General features: G+C 43.2%; 1 long non-coding RNA gene across 2 annotated transcripts in view; it reads left to right on the plus strand.

Moving 5' to 3' along the window:
- LOC128340874 (uncharacterized) overlaps positions 1–25,027 on the plus strand; it is a 51,830-nt gene that overhangs the window by 3,993 nt on the left and 22,810 nt on the right. Inside the window, exon 3 of one of the 2 annotated variants that reach the window (XR_008314052.1) lies at positions 4,026–4,397. This is a non-coding gene — a long non-coding RNA (uncharacterized LOC128340874). The remainder of the gene's footprint in view (positions 1–4,025; positions 4,398–25,027) is intronic. The other variant, XR_008314053.1, reaches the window with a different exon arrangement.

Here is a 25,027-nt window from a genome sequence, read left to right on the forward strand (position 1 = left end):
TGATATAAAGCTATCTGATAAACAGCATTTATTTTATTTACACATTGATCTTTCCTTTGACCATTTGTGGGATCTGACCACCAAAATCCAAGGTGTATATAGTAAGATGTTCCATGTTCAAGGTGTAGATGAAAAAGTAATACAGTCTACTGAAAGTGAGATGGGACAAATGACAGCTTTTTAAAAAGTTGGATTTGTGACTATTTGACTCTTTCCGCAAAAACAAAGCTTTATTGTTTCTGGCCCATTGCCAGTCTGCCTTTCCAAGAAGGCTTTTAAATGGGTAATTGTTCTTGATCTCTTAAACCTCCAGGTTTTTTTTTAATCCCAAAGGGACTCTGAACCACATCCATCACAATCCTGTGCAAATTTACTGGGAAGTAAGTCCTACTGTGTTCATTGGACTTGCTCGCAGGTCATTGTGTGCATAAGATTGCAGCTGGAGTCTACCATTGTAGCCTTGGCTGACAATCTACTCTTATCATCTGATCCCACACATCTTTATAATCGAATCATAGAGTTGGACAGGGCCTTGTAGGACATCTAGTCCAATCCCCACTTGATGCAGGAAATCTGGAGCTAGAGCATCTCCAAGAGGGTGCTGTTCAGTTTCTGCTTGAAGCTTTCCAGCAAAGAAAAACCCTGTGCCAGGTTCGTAATACCATTAAGAATCAAACTGGCCCAGTTCAGCTTGATTCAACCTAAACTGATTCAATTGAACTGCTGTCTGGCCATTGCAGCAGTCCCTGAAAAAACTATAGTTCCCAAAACGCTCTGTGCTTTCTCCAGGACTGCATGAAGAAAAGTGTGTGTGTGTGTGTGTGTGTACTGGAAATATGTTTAAAAGTCAAGCTGTGTCACAGCAACTGCTCTCTTGCCCCTAGGAACAAAAATATAGCAAAGTCTGTCTCATCTCTTGCTCAATAACTATAGGCATTGGAGCCCTTGAGTCAGGAGGGTTCAAGGAGGGGTGATTTGATTCAGAGTGATCACTTTGAATCAGGATGAAGCAATTCAGACTGCAACCTCAAAGCACTGGAGGGGTGTATGTTCTGAAGCACCAAGACAGCCCCCAAACTGAATTAATGTTAGTTTTCAGAGTCTCAGGGAACATGTCTTTGCCCTCTTCTATGTGGCAACCCTTCAGGTATTTGAAGAGTGCTGTTGTGGCTTACTACTAGCGTGCATCAGATTGTTGGCTTAGACAAGCAGTTGAGCTTGCAGTACCAAGCTTAGTTCCAATAAATATGTGAAATCCAGCCCCCCACTTTGTCTCCTGTTACACACTTGGGATCACCAGATCACAGGGCTCTAGTGCCAATCAATAGAAGTGACTATTCTGGCAGAATTCTTTCACACTCACCCTGAGTCACAAATCCTAGCCCCCTCACCCCCATTTCCCTCTTGTTCATAATGCAGAGACCCTCCCATTCTAAGCCTTCTAGCTTGTCCCAGGTCTACTTCTTGGATTCCTTGTCTCCAAGCGCCACCCATTGTTTCTCCAGGTTCCTGCTTTTCATGGCACTGCTTATTTTCCTTTCACTTCCTTCAGCCACCTTGTCTTATGACCTACCTCTCTAGCACTCTTCTCCTTCTCCCACCAGAGCATTCCATCACTCCTGATTTTACGAGCTGTAAAGTTTTATCAGAGCCCCTCTCAGTTAACCCTCTTTTGCTTCAGCTCCCAGTTTCTTCTGCCTGTTTTATTGCCTGATTCTCCACTGGTCCTTTCCTTCAGGTTCCTCCTTGTTAATCTAATTTTCCTTCACCCTTCTTGTCTCTGGGCTCTTGTCTTTCCCCCTTAGCTTCCCTGAATCTCAGGAGATCTCCCCAGTCCTCAGTCTGCCTCTGTGTGAAACTGTAATTCCCAACCAGTTGCCCCTTGCCTCAAAAAATGGATTGTAAACATTATATCTTTGAGCAGCTGAATATTCTGGTCATTACCCAAGCTCAGCCAATCAGTGAACTGAGGTAAGTGAGGCTTCATTTCACATCTGTGAGGCTTCTCTGTCACAAGCAGAATACAACATATGTTAGAGAAATCATAGCCAGTTGATTTTTATGGGATCTTAACATTCAGTCAGCATTCATGCCATTGCCCTTGAAGGTCAGGGCTAACAGGAATTTACAGGGCTGCTTTTGAGGTGTTCTGGATGTTGCTGGTTTTGAGATCCCAGTGAGTGGTGGTTGTAGATGTCTTTCCCCTGAGACTGTCTCTGCAAAAATCTCCTGTGTTGTATTCTATTGCCCTTTCCTTTATGTGTTTACACAAAACTGCTGGGATCATATCATGTGGACATTTTATTGGAAGTCAACCCAGTTGTACATTTCCTCTTCTTCTGGTCTTAGTCTTGTAGACTCAGTCAGATATGGGCCCAAAATATTCTGGTGCCTGGGGTGGAAAATCCAAGTGACCCTTTCCTCAAGATGCTAAACATTTAAGAATAACCAAATAATTGACTATTTTCAGCCCTTGAATGGTACTCCAAAATTGCTGCCTGAGGCAGAGTGGGGTGGGAACAAGGTGGAAGAATCAAAGACTACAGATGAGGGATTCCTGTATGTCAAAAATGTCCTGCAAACAAAAACATAACACATCAGGAAGAAAAGCTCAGCCCTCTGCCTGTTGTGTTGGTTTTCCATTTATATGATTTTTAAATATATATATATCCTTGGCAAGGCTGAAAACTGACACTCCCACCTGCAGTCTGAAGTGGTATGGTCCACTCTACCACCTTAAGTATTCGGCTGCTTCATTCTGTTGCTGTTGTAGACCAGGAGCATTGTGTAGATGGGCCACCTCACACTGCCTAAAGGTCTGGACTAAAGCAGGCTCCAGATATGATAATGTTAGTCAGCAGGCTCTCTAACCGGGGGCAGTGGTGACGAGGGATAATTGAGACAGCAATAATCAGTGAGGCTTGGGATGCAGGCTGGGCTCTACTATCATATTACTAGTTCTGTTTGAACAGCGTCCGCTTTCTGCAACTATCTATCAAGATGCTGTTATCATGTTATGGATGGTAGCTGACCATCCTTTAGTATGTTTACGGCTGGCTAATAGCGCAGAATGATCGATGGATGTTTCATCAATGGGAACTAATGCTTAGTTAGGAGCTGTTTTTCCTTAATGGGCAATCTATCTGCAGGGCGCAGGGTCTGCAGGGTCTGAGACCTGTAATCTACAGGGTGTGTGAGTGAGAGAAATGAAGGCAGTTTTGAAAGCAGAGGAGAGAGCGAGCGAGCTGTTCTCTAGGAATCTGATGCAGATTAATTAGGTGTTTGCCTAATCCATAGGAATGGATTGCTTCCACTATGTTTTACTTGTATATGTGTAAACAAAACAAATATGACAAAGACACTACACATCTGAGGTTCTCTCTCGTAGCTGAAGGAAGCTAAAGGTAAAGTGTGCTGTCAAGTTGATTTCGACTCCTGGCATCCACAGAGCCCTGTGGTTGTCTTTGGTAGAATACAGGAGGGGTTTACCATTGCCTCCTCCCACACAGTATGAAATGATGGCCTTTCAGCATCTTCCTATATCGCTGCTGCCCTATATAATACCAGTGGGGATTCAAACCGGCAACCTTCTGCTTGTTAGACAAGCATTTTCCCACTGCGCCACTTAAAGTGACTGAAGGAAGCTAGTCCTTGTCAAACTGTCCCTGGGACTTCTCACCAGTCAGAAATGGAAAAGTCCCACCAAAGCAGGGTGGCCAACTTGAGGCTCTCCAGCTTGTTGTACTATACCATGAGCCAGCGTGGTGTAGTGGTTAGAGTGCTGGACTAGGACCAGGGAGACCTGAGTTCAAATCCCCATTCAGCCATGAGACTTTCTGGGTGACTCTGGGCCAGTCACTTCTCTCTCAGCCTAACCTACTTCACAGGGTTGTTGTGAAAGAGAAACTTAAGTATGTAGTACACCGCTCTGGGCTCCTTGGAGGAAGAGCGGGATATAAATGTAAAAATAATAATAATACAACTCTCATCATCCCCAGCTGCACTCTCTCTCTCTCTCGTTTTAGTCCAACAGATGAGAACAAAGGAACAGCCTCTGGAGCAAAGGAAAAGCTATTTGGTGACAGAAGCATTAAGCACATAACTCTGTGGCAGGAGTCACCTTCTGTAAACTGGGATTATCTGTAAGGCGAATTTACCCACTGTTGTCAAAAATATTTTCCATATGCAGTGCCTGAATTCACTACGAGGCAGATGAGAGAAGGAATCCTGCCTTTCCACTTCGCACCTCTCCCAGTGCAAGAACTTGGTGTGAATCCAGCCTGTGTTTCATTGCTCAAGTCCATCCTGATTCAGCAAAGCACTTCATTATGCTTAACTTTAATCATGTGCTGAAAGGGTGATAAAGCGCTTCCTTGATTCAAGGTGGACTTAAACAGGTATGAAAATGCTTTCCTAAGTTGGAGCCGTATTTTCTAAGTTGCATCAGTGCAAGTATGCAAAAACGTTAGTTACAATCCCCAAAGAGCTTTGCGGAAGGAACTCCACTGTATGGTCTGCAGCAGGGCGGCACAGCTTTGGTGCACCTGCCGCTGTTGGCCTACAGCTCCCATCATCCCTGACTATTGGCCACTGTGGCTGGGTATGATGGGAGATGTAGGACAAAAACAGCTGGAGGGCCCAAGTAGTGCAGCCTGGTTACAAGAAGTCAACTTTTTCTGATGCAGGAAAGAAGGAAATTCAGTTCTGGCTCTTTCACCTCCCCTCCCCTAATTTAACCTCCCATTAGCATCCCTTTGATCACAAGAGGGAGCGAAGTGGGAGATCGCATGAAGTGCTCCCAATATCCCTGTGCACTGAGGGGCAGCGAGAAGAGTTAAGTTTCCTTCAGGGAAGAGAACATTGGAAGAGTGTGATGCCTTTGTAATGTTGGTTTTATTCACAAATATACAACTGGGGTATGGTGGAAGCAAATATACTCCTGCAGCAGAGTTCCCAGGCCGCTAAACGCCAACTCAAAGATGATCAATTCTCCCCCCCCCCAATTTAAATTGCGAACTTCTCTCATTGCTTATTCGGGGTGGCGGAAATCTGTCTGTCTGCTCTCACAGAGGAAATATCAATGGACACTCCTGACAATTCGCAAGTAATCCACGTAGCAAAGAATGATCACGAATAATTAGATTCACTCTGTGGCAGGGGTCACCTTTTGTAAACTGGGATTATATCTCTGTAAGCAAAATTTACCCACTGTTGTCAAAAATATTTGCAACAATATACCTTAGGGCCAAACTAGATGTAAGGGTGAGGGGCAGCTCTGTGAGTTTAAAAATATAGAAGGGGGTGGGTGTCTGATTTTATAGCAAAATGGGTGTTTGGGTGAGGAGTGTAGAACCCTCCCCCCTGCCTGTGGGACAATCCATTGTGCCACTTCAGAACTCTTACCACCTTATTTCGACCTTAGTCTGCAGTCCCAGGCCTTAATGCCAAAATTTTCCAGAACAGAAAGCATGGTTTCCGGGCAGATCTGAACATAGAAAACTGCCTTATACTAAATTGGACAATTGGTCCATCCATGTCTGCATTGTCTATAGTATATACTGACTGGCAGTAGTTCTCTAAGATTGCAGACAGGGATCTTCCCTAGGGTGAGCTGCCCAGGAATTGAAGCCGGAAGCTTCTGCTAGGGCTCTGTCTAGCATTTGTGGGATCCAGAGTGAAAATAGTTTGTGGGGCCCCACATGATAAATCAATATTGTTCAGGCCCTGCCAGAATGTGAATAGTCACCCTGGGTATCTGCTCCCGCCAACAGCCCTCCCCTTCAGATATCCCTGCCTTCTTGCATACAAAACATGTGCTCTACCACTGGGTTATGGCTCACCTGAACTTATATCTGGACACTCTGTAGTTCAATAATTAAAACACTAACAACGATCTTTATTCAAAGCAAATGTGTGATGTGCATATCCTGAATTCAGATATGAGTTGTAAATTTGGGAAGCAGTGTTCTTTTCAACATTAGATGGTACCACTGCAATTCTTTCTACATTCAAAACGAAAATGACTTCACCAAGACCAACACAAACACTCTCCCAACTTAAAAATACACAGGGATACAACTGCATCTCTCAGCTTACGTTCTGTGTCCTGGTATTAGCTATTACAAGGCAATGCTTACTGATAAAATCTATATAGGAAATTGCTTTCCTAAATGGATTTGAAAATCAATTGGTTATTAGCGGTTCTTCACTCTGTGATGAAAGTTCAATTCAGTTAAATATATGAGCTGCACAAATATGTGATTCAGTTAAATATGTGAGCTGGACCTCAGTGTACAAAAATGTTTTGTTCAGCTTTGTCGTGATTTAATTCAGTTTATGGCTGGGATAAATAATACTGAAATTTACACCCTGAATACAAACACGTACTATACCACCACCAACTCTGGGGAATAATTATGAACAGATATGGGCCATGACTCTGCAATATACAAGCTACCATGATCACTTAATTCAAAAAGTTGCTTATCCAGCGACTTGGAATTCTTACCACACAACCCCATAAGAGTGCAATTCATTTAGGGCTGCTTCTCGTGTCACTTTTTTGAACACAAGTCTTCTTACTTGGAAACAGTAGGTATATTGTAATGTGTGAATGGCTGGGTAAGAGTTCATTTGCCTCTGGGTATACATGCAGGAAACCTGATATATTTATACGTTTACAACCCGACCTTCATACATTGCAATGTACAGTCTTACAGTGTTCATGCTTCCCCCTGCCCCCAAATATCTGTGTGCAAAAAAGTAACATGCAAAGTGACCCTGAAATATTATCTAATGATTTTGTGGGCTTGTGCAGCTGTTTGGATAAACAATATTGTATTGTATGGCTGGCATTACCCTTAGACAGCAACTTTCTGGTGTTTGCTTTAAATTCTAGTGTCATAATGGAGTTCTTGGCTGATTTCAACAAGTGTTGGTTCAGCAACCGTGTGGAAAGATGGCAGTTAAAGAGCAGGCATATGTGGTTGAGGGCCATTTTTAACCTGGCATTTGTGAGACCTGGAAGTTACACCTGAGCCAGATATCTAAGAATATCAGAATGATAATATAGCGATGTGGTGTCTGAGTGATGGTATCTACAGGGCAAAACTGGAGCAGATGTTCCAAAGGTCTATTTGCTTCAGACCAAAAATGTGACTCCTGAGCTGCTTAGGGATTAAACCTGAGTACCACTAACAAAAAAATGCATATTTGACTTTAAAAAAAAAAGTGAACAGGGGCCTTAGGTTCAGTCTCAAAATTCTAGTGCTTAGTGAAACTTAAGGCCTAGTAGTAAAGAGGTGGCAGGCAGGCAAAGTGATTTTTAAATGTCCCATGCAAAAACTTCCTGCCAAATGAAAATTAGCACAAGTGGGGCAAAGTTCTAGTCCAACACTCTGTCTGCTGTGCTATTTTTCTACTTGCAGAGCATTTGTCTTTTAAATGTAGCAGGACATTCAGAAATATCTTCTGCCTGCAGATTATTCTCTCATCTTATTCTTCCGCACGACTAGATCTAGCTTAAAGTACATCTTAATGACCTAAAAGTAAAACTTCATGTTCACGTGAATGCAGATCGTTAACTTTAACATGAATACAGTTTAGACCAATTTCCCAGTATTCATTTACTACAGGCTTACTCCTTAGAACTGGAGTGGGATATGTCCCACTTTATTTTATTCCACAGGTGCCATCTCCAATCTTCATCTGAGTGCCTGAGTGTATACAAAGCCCAGTAGCATATTAGGAAATAGAACGACTGCTTGAACTTGCATAAAGCTCATTCATGCTATATTTTAAATTTAAGTCTATTACCTTTAGGGTGTTTTTTTTAAAAGAAGTTGAGCGCTTTTGGGACAGAGAACCATCTTATTTATTTATTTCTATGTAAATTGTTTTGAGAACCTTTGTTGATAAGCAGTATATAAATATTCATAGTACTAGTTCAGGGTTTAATTTGTGCCATGGCTTCTGTCAGGGCTTACTGTCGCACATTAAGCAAAACAGCCAAAATGCAGTTCTCTGGATGCATTTTCTAAAAATGTGTTGCTGGATGATGTGACTGTTTTATTCTGCAATAGCTAGTGTGTCTGTGGGGAAGGGGAACCTGAGTTTCATGGAGGACTGATAGCCCATGGAAATGTAGGGTAGGGCCAAGGACTGTAGTCTTTGTGGGGGAAAGCAGGCCAATGTACAGAGTGAGGTAACCCCTTGGGCACCATAATCCCATCCAGATCATTTTGGTATGTGAATCCATAGTAGATGCTGCCTTCCCCTTTTCAAAAATTCTTCATCTCAATGAGGGCTATAAACAAGCTGGCATTCTGAAAACCTGAAGCAGATATTTTGAAGAATGTGAGGGAAGCCGTCGCTTTTGTATTAGAAATCAGACTTCATAATTTGTGGGCTGGCAGCCACAGTTTCTCTTCCTCTGGAGTCAACAATTCTTTCTCCAGAATAAGGAATCCTTGTTTTGGAAGAAGATAAACTGTGGATACCGCACATTGGATGTTCATCTTTAAGATGATAAAAAGCTTTATATCCTCTATCTACTTTACGAAACCTTGAAAATGAACGCATGTCTGTCTGCACTAAAAATGTGAATGCCTTTAACAGTTATGCTTTTCCCTCAGGCACCCTGGGAACTGTAGTTCTGTGAAAGGGATGGAAAGAGTTCTTAATTATAGTTCCCAGGACTCTTTAAAGAAAGCCATGATGATAAAAGCATTTATTTAGGATTTTAGTCCCTGCTAGTGGCTTAATACAAGATGAATTTCCTATTTGGATATTGTGCAGGAAAATGGTGTGCCCAGTAGTGTACTTCATACATTTGATATATGTACACATGTTTGTTTCATCAACTCTGCGTGCAGTGGGAATCTGCCTCCAATTGCAGTTCCTCACCATGTGTATATATATGCATTTGTCACATGTTACAGAATACCGATGGCTTTCCTACATGGAAGTGATATACATGTTGGCAACTATCTTGTGTGAAGCTTGATTTGTATTTTTCAGCTGATATTATGGTAAAGTTATCTGAAAGATGGGTGTCAGATGTTTGGACAGGGGGTGCAATTTCAGTACTTGCCCTAGGCACTATTTTCCCTAGATACACCTCTGCCGAGCAGTAGTGTACTGGAGGGGCAGGGTAGAAATATTTTAAACAAACAAATAATATGACACATCTTCCACTATATATTCATTCTGAATGCCCTGCTATTTGTAGACATATTTCATGTCCAGCTATCCAGGCAGGGTGATACTATATTTACAATTAAAAAAAAAAAAAGGCGGGGGCAGCGTGCATGCATGTCTTGATATCATTCTGCACTGAAGTATTTAGAAAGAGAACAATAGATAAATCTCCATGACCCATACTGGGTAAATGCCACAACTGCCAGTCGAGGGTCAAGACGGGTCAGGCAATACCTTTTAGGAGTCCAGCAGTGGGCTATTGAAACGTTGGCGGGCACCAATCTCTGCCAAGCCTCACAGCCATTAGGTAACTCAAAGGCAGAATCCTCAGGTCTTCCAGAATGTCAAACTCCTTTTGATTGATCCCATTCATTTCTCAGCCATTGTATGCTGGCACGTGCCACATTCAATCCATTAGTTGTGTGCATTCAAATGCACTTAAGTTTTTATTGCTTTGAGTTCTGTGTCATCAGCAAAGAAAGGTAAGGTTGATCTTCATCTAAATCACTGTCATGGATTATTGCGATTGATTACAACAAGCAAAGAGAGCTTTTTCAAGTTTAAAAGTTATGCTCCTTTTATTTCCCCAAGTAGTAATCTGTGCTGTTTAAGTTATTGCACTAGAGCTGCGTCTGAAAATACTGTGTATATTACATTCCTTGTTCAAAATGTTTCTTTTAGTGTTAGCTTCCCCACCCCCACAATTCTGTATTATGTTCTGCTTTTATTTTTCTTGTTTTTACCCTGTAAGGTAAAGCTCCTTTGAAGATATTTAGACCATTAAATTAGAACAGAAGCAAAAACATTGGAATAACAAGTATCAGTTTCTAAAACTGAGTTGTGTTAGGTCAACAAAGTTGCTGTTATCACCAGTTCTCAGATGTTTTGTGGTGGCAACTCCCGGATGGAATGTTGTCTTAGGTATCACCTGTTAGTCATGACTCCTCTCCTTGAAAGCACCATCTGCCCCTTCTACTGTGTTTTTCTGTGGGTGGGTTCAGATGACCTGCTACAAGTAAATAGGAGGGAACCAGAGGTTTCTGGAGAGCGTGTGCTCTTGGCATGAGCCACTACTTCTGCCTGTTTCCATCTCTTCAAACCTGCCAGTGTCAGGTTGCTAATGTTGGGTTCCCTCCTGCTACCCGATACCTACATTTGAAGTTGAACAGCGGGTGTTGGGCAGTGGAGGGAAACCAACACCAACATGGCAGGTTCAGATGACACGGAAAGGGGTGGATGTACTGCCTCACACTGGGAATGTGCGCTCACCAGAAAACACCAGTTCTCTACCACTTACTTGCAGTTGGTCATTTAAATCTGCCCCATCTGAACTCTGTAGGGTGGTAACCAACTCTTCTTTTTTTAGGTTTTAGACCTACCATTGAGAAATTGTTGGCTTACATCAGGGGTTCTCGGGTCTCTAGATGTTGTAGTCCATAACATCTGTGGACCCAAGTTTGAGAAGATATAGGAACACAGGAAGCTGCCTTATAACAAGCCAGACCACTGGTCCATCTAGCTCAATATTGTCTACACAGACTGGTAGTGGCTTCTCCAAGGTTGTAGGCAGGAGACTCTCTCAGCCCTATCTTGGAGATGCCAGGGAGGGAACTTGGAACCTTCTGTATGAAAGCTTGCAGATATTCTTGGATTACATCATAGAAAATATTTTGCCTCAATAGAAAGGGCAAAGGATGTGTTGAACAAAAGAACAATGTGGATTCATGACTCTTTACAATTAAGGTGGTGAGCTCCCAAGTCCTAGTTCCTAGCTTTAGCCAAAATAAAGCCAAAGTCTGGAAATTAGATTTCAAAATAGGAGGAAAGTAGACTCATTTCTAAACTAATGATCTTTCCACCTCAGTTAAGAGTGCTGCCACAACCTCCCGTCCCTCCACGGACATTCTGATACGCAGCATCCTGCCATTTCAGCATTTTGCTCCTCTGTAGCTCCTTCATTAAAGCCCCCTTGTACTCAGTGCCACCCACTACGCTACCCTGGTCCCCTTCCCACTCAGCTCACCAATGCTTAGCCTGTCAGCCAAGTCAACCTCCCCGTTGTCTTTCATGCTCGGTTCCCACGTTCGGATAACAAATTAATCACCAGAAGAGTTCTTCTACTGAATTCTCCCCTGCCACATACTGTTGTTCACTGGTATATACCACAATAGGGGAAAACCTGAAAACTGGCAAGTTGTCGTCTTAGGCAGTGTTCTCTCCCATTTCTTTCATCTGTATGTGCGGAATGAGTTTTGTTCTGGGCGGCAGTATCAAGGCAGTGTGCGCGCACATGCATTCAGAATGAGGCATTCTGGATTCAACATAAGCAGGACCTCAAATTAACTGAGCAGACATAAAAAAACTTGTGAGCACGTGCATGTGAGGGAACACGCCTTAGAGGGAACACTGCTCCTGGGGAGACACATTCATAAGAAATCAGGGGCAAGCCAGGACATAGGTGATGAAGAGAAGGAAAGCAAAGTCCAAGTGGTAGGGATGGTAGTTCAGTAGTAGAGCATCAGCTTTGCATGCAGAAGGTCCCAGACTGAATCCCTGGCCATCTCCAGGTTCTCAGTCTCTTTCCTTGGAAAGCTATCCGTGTAGGCCAGGGCTACTCAACTTTGGCCCTCCTGCAATTGTTGGCCTATAACTCCCATAATCCCTGGCTGTTGGCCACTATGGCTGGGGATTATGGGAGTTGTAGTCCAAAAACAGCTGGAGGGCCTAAGTTGGGCAGGCCTGGTGTAGACAGTGCTGAGCTAGATGGACCAGTGGTATGACTCAGTATAAGGCAGTTTCATATATTCAAGCCAGAGGGGACAGAAGAGGCACAGATTTAGGAATAGTCAAATCAGAGCAAGACAAGAAGCATCAGAAAACCCAACAGACTTGCAATATAGTCAAGGGCTTCAAACAGGTGTTGTTGATCAGCCTTCCAATATCCTCTTGCTGCTTCTTTTTATAGGGCCTTCTGTGAGCCAAGAAAAACAAGGAACTCAATTGTTCAAGTGATATTGCATTCCATCCAAGATAGTTTGTAAATGAGGAATAATTCCTGACACAAGGTGAACTTGAGGAGATAAAATTATTTTCTTGATAATTTTACCACAACTGAAGAAAACAGGGATTGAGTTGTAGCTACACTGATGATTATACCTCTGTGGTGGGCCTTTTTCTCTCAGGAGTCTGAGTGTTCATGAACATTTCATAATGTCATAACAGTTCAGCTAATTGTGGTAGTGCTGGTAAGAATTTGGAGACAGGCATATAAAAAATTATTCAGAAACTTGCACATAGAAAGCTGACAGTATATTTGTTAGGGTTGTGCGTTTTGTTTGTTTTTCTGTTTTGTTTTTGGCCCGAATCCGAAACACCCCCATTTTGTTCTTTGTTTGAAATCAGCCAATCCGAAACACCCCAATTTTGTTCTTTGTTCGAAATTGCAAAATCTGAATCCGAAACGTTTTGCATTTTGAAAAATGGCCCCGGGGGAAAACTAGTGGGTGGGGGTGGTAGTGTCCGATGGGTGGAAACTACCACCCAGATTTAAGAGGAATTGGGCAAAGGGCTGATTTTTGGTGAATTTTTGAAGTATAGAATTTTTCCCATAGGGAAGAATGGAGGTTTCAGCAAAAGTATAGCTTCATGTTGGGGGGGAAAGGGGTGGCCCAAAGCAGAGTAGGGTGGGTGGTAGTGCCCAGTGGGGGCAAGGAAGCTGCCAGAATTATTTCAAAGGAATTGGGCAGAGGGCTGATTTTTAAAGATGTAATGGAGATTGTACATCTGTAAAGTTCTTCCCCATAGGGAATGATGGACCTCCATAATTCCTGCCCCATAACTGCACTTGGGGGGCACCAGGGTGGCCCAGAGCGAGTGGTGGTGTGGAGCACATAGGGTGCCAACCACCCCCATGGGTTGCTAACCCATGGGGTACTGGGTTCTGTTGTTTCTGAGATGTCTGAGTGTAGATTCAGATTCTCTGGTAGCATATCAGAGTGGATTCATGGTTTGTCATTGAAAATCTCATATGCTACCAGAGAATCTATACTCAGAACACCTTAGAAACAACATAAACCTGCACCCCATGGGTTAGCACCCTGTGTGCACTACACCACCACTCGCTCCCGGCTACCCCAGTGCCCCCCAGGTGGAGTTATGGGTCTTCTGAAACCTCCTTTATTTCCTGGGGGGGGACCTTAAAGAAGCGTAAACTTCAACAATTCCTAAGAAATCAGCCCTTTGCCCTATGCTTTTGGAATAGGGCAAGTGGCAGGCACCCCTTGGAGCACTGCCACCCAACCCACTGTTTTGCCCCTCAGGCCCCCTTTCTGCCCCGAATCTGCTCTAAAGACATGTCAACTTCAGAAATTCTTTAAAAATCAGCCCTTTTCTCAATTCCTTTGGAATCTGGGTGGCAGCAGGCACCCATTGGGGCACTACCACCTGAACCACTCTTCTGCCCCCAAAGCCCCCTTTCTGTCCCAAATCCACCCCAAATAACATCAACATCACACATTAACAACAGCAGAGCTTTGGAAAAAATCAGGCAGATTTCCAAAGGTCATGCACATCCACATCCCTCCCGCCCAAAATGCAATTGATCTATACACAACAGTGTGAAACAACAACAATGAAATGCACACTGCCCCACTGGCCAATGAGGGTAAATGCACACTGCCCCACTGGGCAATGAGGGTAAAATTTACCCTTAAATTTGCTTAAAAGGAATAAGGAGGCAATTGCCAGCAGATCAGCCCATGCTTTCGCAGGCCAGTCTGTCGGCTGGAAATCCAAACAGATGTCAAAACTCAAAATGGAGACTGAAGGAGAAAGACTTTTTGTGATTGCAAAATGGAGTTCCAAAACAGCCAAAACAACAAAACATTTTGTATCCGAAACAGGGACGTTTTGTTTTGGCTGCAAAATTTTCTGTTTTGAGCATTGGGTGTTTTGTTTTGGCTACAAAACAGCCAAAATGGCCTGTTTTGTGCACAAAACGTTTTGTATCCGAAACGAAACGCACATCCCTAATATTTGTTGTCTAATCCTCTTTACCAACTAGAAAAGTTGAAAACAGGAAATTTTGATTGCTCTCAATTACTCTGGATATGAAACCTGCTTTATACCAATTCCTGGAACTCCAGCACAGAGCAAACCAAGGCAGAAATGGGACTGAATGTCAGGCTGTTGGGTGTTCCATACTGTTTGTGGAAGTTTTGGGGAGGGAAGGTTTGCAGTGGAGGTTTGAACATAGGACAGGCGACATATAAGTAGGACTCCTGTTCCCTTCACACATTTTAATAATCCTTGAATTGAGAAGGGGACATATAGAAACAGATAATTTGTTGCCCACATTTAATAGGACTACATGGGTTTAAAATGTATTGTCATTCATTCATTGAATTCATTCAATTTCTATACTGCCCTTCCAAAAATGGCTCAGGGCGGTTTACACAGAGAAATAACAAATAAATAAGATGGATCCCTGTCCCCAAAGGGCTCACAATCTAAAAGGAAGCATAAGATAGACACCAGCAACAGTCACTGGAGGTACTGTGCTGGGGGTGGATAGGGCCAGTTACTCTCCCCCTGCTAAATAAAGAGAATCACCATGTTAAAAGGTGCCTCTTTGCCAAGTTAGCAGGGGCAAAACTATATTGGCCCCAGAGTGGTGCTGCAAACCAGATAATTGAAAAGAAAAGTGTTGATTGTGGGGTCAAAACTTTGGGGGAGTTTAGAAGTGTGGACCAAGTTTTTTAAAAAACACCATGTGTTTTGTTGTTTTGTTAATGGGAAGAAAAGCTGTGCATCTTATGATAGGGAGAGGCTAACTGGGCAAGTGAGCATGAGAAGCTAGCAGGATTGGCCCCAGATTTGAGGGCAATGTTCCATCCAGTGGACTGTGGGTAGATCCTGGTGGACTTACTGGGCATTGGGCAGTAAGGACAATCACACTCCTCTCAGCCCCACCATTTTCATTCCCCCCCACAATACCCCCGAAGAAGCTTCACTGAAGACATTGTAGAGGAATTAAAATGGCAGCTCCAGTATGCCAGCAGGAAGAATGGAAAGCCTGTCAAGGGCCCCAGTGGCTGTGCAGTGTGATAGTGATGGCCCTCCTGAGGCAGTGGGCCCTTGGCATCTGCCCATGGGTGCCATATGCTGATGCTGGCCTTTCGAGTTCATGGAGGAGGCGAAAAGCCTTTGTCACCAAGTGGTATATGAGGTGCAAGTGGAGTGCCTGGCTCAAGTTCATTGTCTTAGCATCTAAGCCATTTAAGTTGTTGTTGTTGTTTTGTACGTGAGCTGCCTTCAGTAGTTTTAGTAATGGGAAGGAGGGCTCTACATTCCTGAAACAAATAACAATTGTGGGCTATTAGAGATGGGACTAGAACACTTTTGTTCTCCTTGGTGAAATGCTGAAAACTCACCCTTGCTAACCTGACTAGAGTTCTTCCACATCTGTTCCCCTCAGTTTCCTCTGCCTTGTTTCTGTCTGCGAAGAGAGGAGGTGCAGCAATGAGCAAACAGACACAAAGATGCAGTTCGAAAATATTATTTGTGCTAGTCAGATGTGCAAAATGATGTAATATGGCATGGGAGATGGCAACGGTAAACCCCTCCTGTATTCTGCCAAAGACAACCACATGGCTCTGTAGTCACCAGGACTACAATTCGACAGCACACTTTACCTTTAAAAAGTGACTGATAATGAGAAAAGTAAAGTGAGTAGTCCAAGCTCCTCTACAACCCAGATCTTGATCAAGTGTACCCATTTCTTCACCCTCTGCCAAAGACACATCCCACAGACTCCACTGCAGTGCTACTCCCCACAGAGTTTTCACCAATGAATCTAACACTTTTTTGTAATAGTGCTGCCAAATTTCCAGTTCTGAGGATTTGCTGCCACTCTATGTAGGCTCCTAAATTGAATAAAATAAAATAAATGGAGCAACAAAGTATGTGTGCACAGACAGGAAAACGCACATATGTGTGTTGTAGCGGAGCATGCTGTGCGCACGAATTACACTCACATACCATTGTGCAGTTCTGTATTTTTCTTTTTAAAAAGCTCTGGGGAGGTGTATAGTGAGGCAGGTCTATAGAAACAGGATTAGTTGGTCCCCTGAATGGGCCAATGACTGTAATCAACATCCAGTTAAGAAAAGGGGAATGATAGAAAATCCTGTTGTTTTATTCTTTATTTTCCTATGTAATTGTATTTTGAGCAATTGTAAGCCACCTTGGGCATTCTCTGAGTGGAAAGGTAGGATTTAAAAAAGACGCATTAAAAATAAAATAAAAGTGGGGTGTGTGTTTTAAAGCTGCCTAAGGCTGCAATCCCATGATAAAAGCTTCAGATAGATGCCTGGCCAAGCTTTGTTTAACTGGCAAGATGATGGACAGAAGAGTGAAGCAGGAAGTGGTGCCAGCCAGAGGTACTGAGCAAGTGAATGGGGGGGGGGAGCATGGGATGTGACGCTGGCAGCTGAAATCGGCAGCAGGCAGCTTAGTTACCCAACTCCAGGCTGCTCTCCACTTCCCATCACTGAGGGAGGAGGGAGCAAAATGGGGAGTGAAACGGGTGATGTTTGGGCACTTTTCATTGATGGAAGTGATCGAAGTTTGACCTAACAATATTAGACATTGTTTTAACTGTGTTTTAATAGTTTTAACATTTTAAGTTTTAATATGTTAATCTTTTTATTGAATTTTATTGTTTTGTAAACCGCCCAGAGAACTTGCGTTTTGGGCGGTATAAAAATGTGAGAAATAAATAAAATAATAAAATAAATAATAAAGCAAAGGATGTTAGATGAATAGTTTGCTGGCAATGGCTTAATAGTGGAAATAGAGATTGCATTTAATTGATGGTGCCCTACAAAATCAGTGGGTGATTTTCTGCCTCTCCTTTCTGCGTGGATGTTTCCCATTATTGCTTTTGGGAGCTTTTGTGCACAGACTGAAGGAGACCATGCCAGAGGAAAGTGGGTATGGCCAACGTAACTCTCAGTGAGTTTAAGGTGTGTTTTCTGCCTCTAAGGCTCTTTTATTCTAAAGTGGGAAAGCAAAGTGAACTGTTAATAATTAAAGAGCCTTCAGGCCTTTTATTTGGATTGAGGTGGGGGGCTGAGAGACAATTCTATTTTTAAAGTGGCCATATAATGTTCTTCTAGTGATATTATCCTATAGGGCTTTGAACTCCAATTTTATCAGATAGATAGTGGGAAGGCAAAGTGGGTGACAAATCATGTGGTCTGTGTTGCTGAGATGCCACATTCTGACACCAGTCTTCCTGGGATCAGCACTTTCAGTTGCTAGGTGCAGAAGGCTTGTGCCATAGCATGGATGTCTCTGGTGACCATGGAGCTATGAACTGTTTGGGCCTATGTCTTAATCCAGTAGGTGGCTGCTACACATGAAAGAGAGGCTTTTCGTATAGTTATGGCATCCAGAGATCATGGGCAACTTTGGTGGGTTTGGCTGTGATTTCATGAATACCTGGGCCTTGCTGCCAATTACAACTTCATTTCTTTCCAGATAGAATAATAATAAATACCAGATGATATGAAGTTGCTGGGGGACTTCAGTGTTCATTTTGGGACCAATTTGTCCAGGGCGGATCAGGAGTTCATAGTAGCCATGACAACTATGGGCCTAGTGGTCTCGGGGCCGATGCTCATTGCTGGTCACACACTTGATTTAGTCTTTCACTCTGATCAGGGTGGTGTTCCGTGGATGGGGACTCCTGTGGTGACCCCTGCTAACTGGGCAAAGAGGCACCTTTTACCGTGGTGATTCTCTTTATTTAGCAGGGGGAGAGTAACTGGCCCTATCCACCCCCAGCATAGTACTTCCAGTGACTGTTGCTGGTGTGTGTCTTATGTTTCTTTTTAGAATGTGAGCCCTTTGGGGACAGGGATCCATCTTATTTGTTTGTTATCTCTCTTTGTAAACCGCCCTGAGCCATTTTTGGAAGGGCAGTATAGAAATCGAATTAATAATAATAATTCCCATTGTCATGGACAGACCACCATCTGGTTAAGGTTGGGCTCACAATAATTTCCCACCCTTGCAGAGGTGAGGGACCTATTAGGATGGTCCGCTCAAGAAGGTTATTGGATCCAATAGGATTTCAAGAAGCCTTGGAGGGATTTAGCGTAGGCTCTGCCGGCGATCCTGTTGATGCCCTAGTGGAGAACTGGAACAGTAAACTCACCAGGGCAATAGACATGATCGTTCCTAAGCATCCGACCCACTTCAAAATTGGCCCCTTGCTATATGGAAGAATTATGTGGGCTGAAGTGGCGAAGTAGATGACTGGAGCACAAGTGAAGAAAGACTTGATTTGAATCCGATAGACTGCAACATAGAGCGCATTTGAAGATCTATGCTCAGGTGATATGTGCAGTAAAGAAGCGATTCTTTTCTGCCCATATTGCATCTGCAAGTTCACATCTGGAGTTGTTCAGGATTGTGAGAGGGCTAGTATGTGCCCCTCCTCCCTTGAATCAGAATCTGGAACCATCATTTACCCACTGTGATGTGTTTAATCAATTCTTTGTGGGAAAAATCTCTCATATTCGGGCCGACTTAGACTCCGTCTTCACAATTACTTCAGTGTCTGATGTGGAGGTGTCCAGCAACTCCTCCTCTGTGGTTAAGTTGGATCAGTTCCAGTTTGTGACTCCTGAGGATGTGGACAAGCTGATTGGAACCATGCGACCTACCACCTGTTCTCTTGACCTTTGCATGGCTTATACTATCTGGTAAGGCGATTGTTGTAGAAGGCCTGGTAGAGATTATAAATGTGTCTCTGAGGGAAGGTAGGATTCCTCCTAGTTTTAAGGAGGCAATTATTAGACCACTTCTGAAGAAGCCTGCCTTGGATCCCTCAGAGTTGAGCAACTACAGGCCTATCTCCAACCTTCTGTGGCTGGGCAAGGTAATTGAGAGGGTGGTGGCCTCCCAGCTCCAGACAGTCTTTTAGAAAACTGATTATCTAGATCCATTTCAAACTGGTTTTCGGGCAGGCTGTGGGGTGGAGACTGCCTTGGTCTTCCTGATGGATGATCTCCAATTGGGAATTGACAGAGGAAGTGTGACTCTGTTGGTCCTTGTGGATCTCTCAGCGGCTTTCGATACTATTGACTATAGTATCCTTCTGGAGCGTCTGAGGGGGTTGGGAGTGGGAGGCACTGCTTTGCAGTGGTTCTGCTCCTACCTCTCGGGCAGGTTTCAGATGGTGTCCCTTGTTGTTCTTAAAAAAATGGAATTTTGTATGGTGTCCCTCAGGGCTCCATATTATCTCCAGTGTTGTTTAATATCTACATGAAACAGCTGGGAGAGATCATCAGGAGATTTGGTGCAGGGTGCTATCAGTATGCTGATGACACCCAAATCTATTTCTCCATGTCAGCATCATTGGGAGAAGGCATAACCTCCCTAAATGCTTGCCTGGAGGCGGTAATAGGCTGGATGAGGGATAACAAACTGAGACTGAATCCAGATAAGACAGAAGTCCTCATTGCGCAGGGTTGAAACGTGGGAGATGATTTTGATCTGCCTGTTCTGGATGGGGTCACACTTTCCCGGAATGAACAGGTATGCAGTCTGGGGGTGCTTCTGGATCCAAGCCTCTCCTTGGTGTCCCAGGTTGAGGCAGTGGCCAGAAGTGCCTTTTATTAGCTTTGGCTGATATGCCAGCTGCATCCGTTTCTTGAGATGAAAGACTTCAGAACAGTGGTACATATGCTGGTAACCTCCAGACTGGATCACTGCAATGAGCTCTATGTGGAGCTGCCCTTGTGTGTAGTCCGGAAACTACAGTTGGTTCAGAATGCAGCAGCCAGGTTGGTTTCTGGGTCATCTCGGAGAGACCACATTACTCCTGTATTGAAAGATCTACACTGGCTGCCGATAAGTTTCTGGACAAAATACAAGGTGCTGGTTATAACCTATAAAGCCCTAAATGACTTGGGCCCTTTGTTATGAACCCCACCACCCATTGAGATCATCAGGAGAGGTCTGTCTGCAGTTGCTACTGGCTCGTCTGGTGGCTACTCGGGAACGGGCCTTCTCTACTGCTGCCCTGAAGCTTTGGAACATGCTCCCTGCTGAAATAAGAGCCTCCCCATCTCTGACAACTTTTAAAAAGCCTTTAAAGATGCACCTATTCACCCAGGCTTTTAATTAAATATTGTTTCAACAGTTTTAACATCTTTTAGAAATGTTTTAAAATTTAAATTGTTGCAATGTTTTAACTTTTACTTTATCATTTTAACTACTCTTTTAAGTTTTCTGTTATTTATTTTAACTAACGTTTTAACTTTTTCTGTTTGCTTGTTGTAAACCACCCAGAGATGTGAGTTTGGGGCGGTATAAAAATATATTAAATAAATATTAAATAATTTTGATCTGGTCCCTTAAGAAAGACCTTGGATTGCATTATTAGGCCACACTGGTGACTTTTCTAGATAAGACAGAACGTTTAGAGCCAAACTCGACATGACTTTAGTCATGTCATTGGCCTTAGTGTGCTTGCATATGCAGAGGGTGGTGGTGATTGGGATCGTGGTAAAGGGCATGGGGCTTTGAGCCTGCTATGATTAGACTGCTGCCACAGTCTCAGTCCAAATCAGACCTCCTTATATATGCTGTTTGTCCCGGAATTAATCCCTCTATTATAATTATGATTGTTAAAATAATAATATAATTATTAAAACATGTATATGCCACTTTTCAACAAAACATGTTCTCAAAATGGCTATAGATTTGTAAAAGAATATTATCGGATACATTTAATAGAAAGGGTAGAATAATTCTCCAAAATATTCTCTCCTGTGCTAAATAAGGCAGGATAATCTTTTTAAAAGCCTATGTATGAGGAAATGGTTCCCTGTCCAAAAAGGGCTCCCAGTCTAAACTCTCACACAGCCGTTGGATAGGGGCAGTTACTCTACCCCTGCTAAATATGAGATCCAGTGTGGTATAGTGGTTAGAATGTTGGACTAGGATTGGGGAGACCCAGGGTCAAATCCCCATTCAGCCATGAAAATGACTAGGTGATTGTGCCAGTCACTTATTTCTCAGCCTAACTTATCTCACATGGTTGTTGTAAAGATAAAAATAACCATGTTTATAACAATATAACCATATAGTAAAGATAAACATAACCAAACATAACTGCTCCTCCTTGGAGGAAGAGTAGGATATAAATGTAAATTAATAAATAAAAAATTAAAGGTGTCTCTTTGCCAAGTTAACAGGAATTGAATGGATGCATGAATTAATTAGTTAAATTAATGCATGATCAAATAAAAGTATCTACATTTACATTCTTGTGCAGCTTGTTTAGAGGTAAGCGCTTAGAAGAAAAACCATGGCTTTTTAGAGATAGCCGATATGTAGGCCTTTTAGAAAACAAAAATTTGGGTAAAATACAAAACTATTTTATTTTTATTATTATATTTACTATTTTACTATTTCTAAAACATCATAAACGAGCCTTCACATCAGAGGGAAGTGCATAATCAGACTGGTAGCTGACCAGGTAATCTCTGTGCAGAATACTGTTGTTTAAATGGGTGCCAAAATCTGTGTCCTCTCCTTTACAAACAAGGCATTGTTAATCCCAGCCATGAGGTTCCTGTGTGGATTGGTAACTGGTTGAAGGACAGGAAACAGAGGGTAGGAAGTGAAATCCAAAGGATTGTGAGGAGCTCCCAAAGGATCTCTTCACACTAGGGAGTGGGCGACAAAATGGCAAATGAAGTTCAATGTTAGCAAGTGTAAAGTGATGCATATTGCGGCAAAACCCCCCAACTGCACTTATATGCTGATGGGGTCTGAGCTGTCGGTGACTGACCAGGAGAGAGACCTTGGGGTCGTAGGGGACAGCTCATTGAAAGTATCAACTCAATATGCGGCAGCTGTGAAAAAGGCCAATTCCATGCTTGGAATTATTAGGAAAGGGATTGAAAATAAAACTGCTAAAATTATAATGCCCTTATACAAATCTATGGTGCAGCCACGTCTAAAGTACTGCATACAGTTCTGGTTACCATACCTCAGAAAGGACGTTATAGAACTGAAGAAGATGCAGAAGATGGCAGCCAAGATGATCACGGGCCTAGAGCACCTTCTTTACGAGGTAAGGCTACAATAGTGGTGTGCCCGAACCGGTCCGGAGGCCATGTTGGAGGCCTCCGAACCGGTTCGGGAAGGGACCGGTCTGGCGGGGGGGGGGCGTCTATCTTTAAGTGTGGGGGGGTAGAACTTACCCCTCCCGCCGCTCTTCCCCCTCCGGCGCTGTGGTAATATCCGCAGTTTTCGGGGCGGCAGGGTCCTTCCCTGCCGCCCCGGTGCCCGTTGTTGCCCGGAAAAAGCTTTATGTGTACCATGCATGCGCGTGTTGCGGCGTGCGCGCGCACGCCGCACACATCACATGCATGCGTGCATGTGATGTATGCGGCGCGCGCGCGCACTGCAATGCGCGCATGCGTGTTATACATAAAGCTTTTTCCGGGCAACAACGGGCACCGGGGCGGCAGGGAAGGACTCTGCCGCCCCGAAAACTGCGGATATTACCACAGCGCCGGAGGGGGAAGAGCGGCGGGAGGGGTAAGTTCTACCCCCCCACCCTTAAAGATAGACGCCCCGCCGTGCCGGTCCGGATGGATCCGGACCGGTGCACATCACTAGGCTACAACGCTTGGGGCTATTTAGTTTTTAAAAAAGACGACTGAGGGGAGATGATAGAAGTCTATAAAATCATGCATAGTGTGGAGAGAATGGAGAGAGATAAGTTTTTCTCCCCCTCTCATAACACTAGAACCAAGGGTCATCTGATGAAACTGGCTGCCAAGAAATTTAGGACCAACAAAAAGAAGTACTTTTTCACACAATGCATAATCAACTTGTGGAATTCTCTGCCATGGGATGTGGTGACTGCCAGCAGCCTGGATGGTTTTAAGAGGGGCTTAGGTAAATTAATGGAGGACAGGTCTATCAATGGCTACTAGTCTGAGGTCTGTAGGCCATCTCCAGTCTCAGAGGCAGGATACCTCTCCATACCAGTTACTGGGAAGTAAGTAGGAGAGAGGGCATGCCCTCATCTATTGCCTGTGGACTTCCCAGAGGCATCTGGTGGACCACTGTGTAAAACATAATGCTAGACTAGATAGGTCTTAAGCCTGATCCAGCAGGCTATGTTCTTATGTGTCATAGTAAGGAATGTGGAGGCTTCCTGCATGAAAATTTCTGGAGATGAATCTGAGATTCCCACCTTGGTGTGGGTTCACACAATCATACCAATGTAAGTGAACCACATTGAATTGACACTTGAACAGCGGTGTGAACCAGGCCATTACAAATTGGTTTTATCATTCACATAGATAAAGTAACAGATAAAAATATTCTAAAATTATCCTAACTTAAAAGTCTCAGAAATACACAAAATAGAAAGGAGAAGAAAAAAGCTGAATCCAGTTAGTAATAAGTTGTAATTGACCTGACCACTAAAAGACATCTTGGTGGCCCTTGTTGTCTTGTTTGGTCCTTTCAAGTCATGGGATCGATTCCTGTCAATGGAGGTTGTACCTTTTTAACATTTCAGTTTTGTTTCCTGCACTGTGCAGGAGGTTGGACCAAAAGATCTCCAAGGTCCCTTCCAACTCTAAAATTATATTATTCTGTGTCCATGATTGCCACTGTTTATAAAGACCATCTTACATTAAAGAGAAACAGAACAGGTAGGTGATTAATGTTACATAATTGCATATGAGTTTTTAAATGGTGTACATTAGAATTGTGACAAATCTGTGAACACATTCTGGGTAGTATATTCCAGTAGATCAAGAATGGATCTCAGCTTGATTAGAAAATCCTCATCCTCTCTGCTTTTTCTCAGACCTTTGGAGCACATTTCAAATCAAGTGTTTTTTTTTTTTTTTTAACTTTACTGATAATCTGATGAATTATTGGCCAATGCTTGTCCATTGTCCTTCCAAATGATTCTGAAGTACAGTAGATCTTGGTTCTTTTAGAAGCCAGATTACCCTGTCTACATCCACAAAACTTGTCAAAGCAGTTGCCAGGTTACTAGACTATTTTTCCAGTTCAGTTACTAGCAAGTTTGCAATGCTTCTCGCATCACAGAGGAATCCAAACACTTTTGTGTGCTCTAGCAATAAATCAAAATGCTCTCCCAACATATCCCTTTATTACGGGCTCAGATTTAGCCATTAACTTGATGCATCCTAAGACGTTTCTATTCCTGTGATTATTAAGCTTTTCCTTGGATCCATGAAATGCTAGATTCCATTGGGCCAGTTAAAAGGACCATCGCAATGACTCTCTCAGACATCTCTCACCAGCCTTCAGTTTCAAGCCTCCGAAATGGTTGCAGTGTGAAGTTTACTCCACTTGCCAGTTTTTAGTCACCAGCGCAGTCCTTCCAAATCCATCACATTTCCAATCTGAACATGGCTTTACAATAGTAATACTTGACATTTATATCACACTTTCAGGTCTTCTAAGCATTTCACATACTGTATATTATCAGTGCAATCCTTTATAACACCCTTATAAGATAGGTATAAGGATCTTTGTATACAGTAGATCTTATAACCATATTTCAGACTGAGGCTTAAAAATAATGACTTGCCTAAGGCCACCTAGTGAGTTCATGATGGATGCAAGATTTGAATGAGGGACTTGTGGGAGTGACCACCTATCTAGCTGAGGCAAATTTTAGCAATGCTAGCAGGATGTGTTCACCCTCACCCCAGGGCTTAAGCTGGTTTGTGTTGCTTTCATCCTGGCTGTT

Source organism: Hemicordylus capensis, chromosome 1 (genome assembly GCF_027244095.1).
Source record: "Hemicordylus capensis ecotype Gifberg chromosome 1, rHemCap1.1.pri, whole genome shotgun sequence".
NCBI lineage: Eukaryota > Metazoa > Chordata > Lepidosauria > Squamata > Cordylidae > Hemicordylus > Hemicordylus capensis.